Source organism: Wolffia australiana, chromosome 3 (genome assembly GCF_029677425.1).
Source record: "Wolffia australiana isolate 7733 chromosome 3, ASM2967742v1".
Taxonomy (NCBI): Eukaryota; Viridiplantae; Streptophyta; class Magnoliopsida; order Alismatales; family Araceae; genus Wolffia; species Wolffia australiana.
In genome coordinates, this window is record NC_135837.1 from 8,223,042 (window position 1) to 8,229,041 (window position 6,000).

A 6,000-nucleotide genomic window follows, 5' to 3' on the forward strand; every position below is an offset into this window, starting at 1 on the left:
TATTTCGGATTGGATCCGAGCTATGGATCGAAGAAGGCAATACTTAAAACAAATTGGGCGCTCACAATAGTTTTCCTTGACACTAATGTTGTCTTAGATATAACCTTATCTAAGAACCTTATAATTCACAATTTCTAATGTCTCATTTGCAAAACATATTTTGAGAGCAATACAATTTCATTTTGGGAGAGAAACGGTGAGAATTGTAAAACATACTCTCTGTAGATATCTGTGTTATTTCAATGCTTGTTATGAAGATAGAGCATTGATCAAAAGTATGGAAAACAGCATGTGATCATGCTGTAACTGCGTCAAAAACTTTTGGGAATCCATATAAATTGATTGACTGTAACTGCGTCAAAAACTTGAGGCTATTGTTTGATATCCCATTAAAAATTTCATTCTAAGGATATTTCAAATTTTAGGCCGTATCAAATGTGATTCATTTATTGAGGAACATTTGGAGTAAAAAATCAGGCAAAATTTTGATCACCCATCCCCTCAAATATATATGAGTTTGAATTTGTGGAGGTAATTTGATCTGTCCATTGCCCAAATTTGGCTCTGAATTGTATCATAATTTCCGTGGAAATTATCATTTCAAAGCAGACAGTAATAGTTTGGTATCTCAAGAAGGGATTGAGCTCATTGGAGTCTTCATAAGCTTACACTCTCAGAATAGACTCTTAAGGCATTTATCTTGTCAATTTAATGTGATGTTGTTTTGGGCCCTAAAATGTCATAGTTGAAAATGATATTCAGCTTTCTTCCTCAGGCCTAATCTAGAACCTAGATTAACTTTGGTTTCTAGAAACCCGTTTCACTTTAAGATCATCAAATAATCTTGTACCTAGATTATTCACTGTGAACTTTGTAGGGTGACTTTCTTATGTAGCCTTGATAATTTAATTCAACAAATAATATAAGTTATCCTTGCTTTCTCTGGGACTGTACCTCATTTCAGTATTTGATTAGACTTTTCACATAATTGTGCTATAAAATTTCAGCCACATCAAATCAACAACTCTACTACATGTTTTGGCAACAACATTTAAGCATTGAAGTTTTGACTTTGTTGAAGTTTTGTACCAACATCTTGATATTTTGGTTTTTTTCCAATAAAAGACTACCTCTCAAGTTGGAGTTTTTAGTTTAAGTTACTCGAAAGAAAGTTCTCTCAAGAAAATCAAATTTAATGATTGACACAAAACCTTGTTTAGGGATATTCGCTGTTGATGTTGAGCTGGATGTTTATGCTGAGATGACGTTAATGAGCCGACATTGATGATACCAACCATGACATGGATCATCATTAAGGTCACCATCTAAAATGAGGGATTCCAAAAATTCTACCTTTGATATCTTCACAAAATCCACATCGACAGGACTGATGGATGACGTCATCATTAAGAAACTAAAAATTAAGTTTAAAGATGTCATTGTAGGATTTGAGTTTAATCACTAAAATTTATAATATGCTATATAATAATTTTAGATAGTGGATCAGTAGGGATCATCCTACAACATAGAGATCTTAGGGATTTAACACTCTTATGTAGTGACTCAGAGGGATGAGAAAGGATACCTGTAGGGAAAAAGATAGTGATGTGATAAAGAAATGGAGATAATATGGCAAGAATGTCCAGGAAATATGGATGCTATAAAGAAGAATAAGAGGGAAGGCGTGTAAAGATTAAATGAGAAAGGGACTAAACAGATATGAGGAAGATATGTGAAAGGGTGACATTAAACAAAGATAGTGGATAAGTGAAGGTGATGAGATGGATGGTTCAGGATTCTATGATTGGATGGATCATAGAAAAGTTGATTTGATGGAGATGGAGGAAAAATGTGATGGAATGATGTGGCTATATCTAGATGACGCGATGAAGATTGATTAGCTTAAGGCGAGAGACTAATTTCATACCTCTATGTTCTGCTGGGATCAAAGCAATTTCATGATGCAGATAAGCATCTCCACTTCTTTGTTGACCTTCTCGAAACACTTGGGCCACCAATAAAACTTTGATGGATATTAGGAAACCTCTCTCTCTTTTAATCATTATCTTTATGAGGAAATACGTTTAAAGATAGTTTTCATAGGGATGGAGGCTCAATTTATAAATAAATCAATATGGATGGATAGATGATAGAAAGACAGAGCTTCCCTTGAAAGTTTAACTCTGTTGGCTTTCTAGTTAGTCAGATATCAAGTCCTAAAGTTGGACAATTCTTGGAACTTAATTTAAGCCCCTTTTTCTCTCTCCTCATCTTTGCAGCCGACATGTCACTTTGAGGGTTCCATCTCCTTAACATTCCCAATATTCCACAATCTGAGATTTGTCCTTCTCTTCCTCAATTGACGACTCATTGCCACGTGTCACTTAGAGCACAAAAGACAATAAAATTATATAAGGGTGCTGCGGATATGGGTTTTGGTGAATACCCTGTGGCACTGCACATTTTCCTTTGTTCTGGAAAATATGTTATTGGCACGCAGCACCACATACACTTGTGTATACATGGCATTTTATACATGTGACATCTGATGCTGACGCCACAATTTTTGACTTTTATATGTATAAAATAATGAAAATTAGTCATTTATTTCAGCTATCCTTAGTCCATGCAACCACATTAATAAAAAATAAAGTGTCCCTTTTTGGTATTGGGCCTCTTCTTCCCTGCACATTAAAATAAAAGTGAACCATTGTAAAATGTATGCAATGCCATAATGGTTGGCCATTATGGCATCTTTGTTAGTGATTGGTCGTTGATAATCATCGAGCAACATATTAATTGGTCGCCATTCAATTGAATCAAATGGGGACACATAGCACAAAAAATAATTAACCCCTATTTCAGATGATATAAATAAATATATTTTATGGATTAAAAAAATTACCTTATTGAAATTAATGTCAAAAAATTTTAAGAAAAATTATATCATGGCTCACATAATTATTTTATGACCGAATATGGTGTCAAAAAATCCCAAAAAATACCAAAAAAGATTTAAAAATTGAAAATATAATTCTGAAAATAATCTTCATCATTTTAGGCTTGGTAACACATATATAAGTAATTGAGGACAAATAAATATGTAAATATCATCATTTTGTATTCTATTCAAGTGTGTGTTATCAGTTATCCATCGTCAATGATGTGTATTTATATTGGCATCAGTTTCTCCCTCACTTGTTCTCTCTCCCTCTCTCTCCCTCTCAATGCTTCTCTATTGCTCTCACTCTCTATAGATCTAATTACCTCTCTTGTTACCTCTCTATAGCAAACTTAACCTCTCTTGCTCTCCTTTTATTTCTGTTTAACTTTCTTATTCCCTACATCTCTATCAATCTCTACCCGTGCATTCCCTTTTTCACTCCCTCTCACAATCTCTCTATGTCTCTCGTTCTCTCTCTCGCTTAAACACACATATGCCACATGTTCTCTCTTTATCATGAAGGCATGTAATTGGAATAGTTAACCCTGCCAACATTAAACTTAATGTTACCCATAGCCCCATGAAAAATGGACATCGAAGTCAGCACTAACAGGTAGCACCATGAATAATGTCAATGATGGTGCCTGATGTTGACAGTTGATGGGACGTTGAAGTCAGTCAAATCTTTGATTCAAAGCTATGTTATAATGAGACTTAGAGAAAAAAGTCGTATTGAAATAAGTCAGGCTGATTGTTTAATAATACCAAGTTGTGATGGAATTATCATTCTTCCATCTAGTTTGAGGATACATGAGTCACATTATTTATTCATTACTGTGTCGCAAATGAACACTTGACCACCATGTCTCTTGGTGTTCTGACCAATGAAATTTGTTGATCAAAATTTCTCTACTGAATTCTATGCTTTAAAATATGAGTGGAAAGGTTCAGAAGTTAATTATTTTGTAAGAAAAATAAAACACATAATGTTTATTCATATAGTTGGGTTACTCCCTGGACTCCCCTTTAGTAAAGTAAAATAACTCACCTAGACACAAGAGAGTTTTTTTATCAATCTTATCAATTGGGTAGAATCCAATAGAGACTCCAACGACAGGTTTTTTCAATAGGTTGCGTAGAATATTTCCGTCAGGTATTAATCCTTCTTAAATTAATATAGAGGAAATTATTTCTCAACGAGTACTATAAAAGACGTTATAGTAGACGAACATACTGCGTAGAATGACTTAATATAATCCTTAAGAAAAGTGACATTGTAAATACCGTAATGACAACCGATTTGATATTTTTGTTCATGGAACAAAGGCAATTTGTGATGTATCCAGAAGCCCACTTCTTGAGGCCTGTGAGCTGTCAGGGTCAAAAGGAGAACCTAGCAACCCACAAAATCCTTTGGCAAAATTTTCTGTGACAAATTCTTCTTCCGCCAGAATCTGCGTAATATCTCTGATACACCTTACTAGATGTGCAGATCTTGTGTTTGGTCTTGTCAAGATCTTCTTGAGCCATACAAGATTCTACAAGCCCCATAACATGCAGAATATTTCTGCTCATGCCTGTCAGGCTGCTGGTCTTCTGTGTTATCTTGTTATAGTTGTTTTTATCAATGTTTTGAGCAGTCTTTTCATGTTTATTGTCCATATGGATGAGTCTGCACCTTCTGTGGCCTATATAAGGCCCCTTGTACCCTTGAAGGATTATTATTGAAGTATATTGTTTTGTTGAAACTCCTGTTTCTCTCCTCTGAGTGTTCTTTTATTAGAGAGTGCTCCTGTGATTGTGGACTCAAGCACAACCCACATGTGGACTCAAGAGTTGGTGAAACTATTTTTTTGTGGATTCAGGACTAGGCTTTTTAAAGTATAGCGAGGCATGTGGATTCTAGTCATGTTCCTACATTGCTGCTGTAACCAGGCTGCTTCAATTTGGTTAACTTTATAACCATCCCAAGGTATCATTTCCAAAATATCTGTACCACAGGTTCAGACACATCTGAATCTTAGGCCTTTCAAATACTTAATTCTATGAAGGATCCAAAGGTTTTCATAATGAAAGCATGTTAGTCTTCAAATTAGGTTTTATAAACCCTTGTGTGAAAGAAAATAGATAGAATTTTCTCTTCATTTTAGGTCAACATACCACTTGTTTTTAAAAAACCAACTGGATAAGAGGGAGGAATGGTTACATGTCAGATGTGAGTAGTCACACAAAAATTTTGGCAGAGATGGTTCTTTCGGCCATTGTCCTCCCTTTTTTCCTTTTTTGTCTTGAACATTTGGCCATTCATTAATGATCCATGGCCTGGATTGGCTGGATAAAACAATGTTAAAGCCTTCATACCTTGTGAGTTGACATAATGGAGATTAACTGAGTCAATTAACCAAGTTATCTTTCTGGGTTGGCTTGCATTTTGACTACAAGGTCCACCCAGATAGGCTGTCTACTCAGGTTGACTCGGACAGAGTGTGGTGCGCCTGCAAGAAAATGGCTTCAAGTGTGACTCAGACGCAACAAGGATGGTCTGGGCAGTGTCAGGGAAGCACACACATACATACTGATGCCATGCTGGTGGCCCAGTGATGGCAAAAGGAGGCAGCCTTGAAATCCATCGAGGGAGGGAGGGAGGGAGGGAGGGAGAGGGAGGGAGGGAGAGAGGGAGGGAGGGAGGGAGGGAGGGAGGGAGGGAGAGAGAGAGAGAGAGAGGGAGACAGAGAGTGAGAGAGAGAGAGAGTGGGAGGGAGGGAGGGAGAGAGAGAGGGAGACAGAGAGTGAGAGAGAGAGAGAGTGGGAGAGAGAGAGGGAGACAGAGAGAGAGAGTGAGAGAGAGAGAGACAGAGAGAGAGAGAGAGAGAGAAGTGAGCTTGGTCCATGCCCATATATATCACAGTGATAGAAAAGTACAGGGAGATCAAACAGTTTCTTTCAAGAGACATTTCTAGGAAGATTAGGATGTAAAAACGGAAGAAACAAGCAAACCATCAATCAGATTAAAAGAAAGCCAATAGGAATTCTAGATAAGGAACCAGTGAGATCCA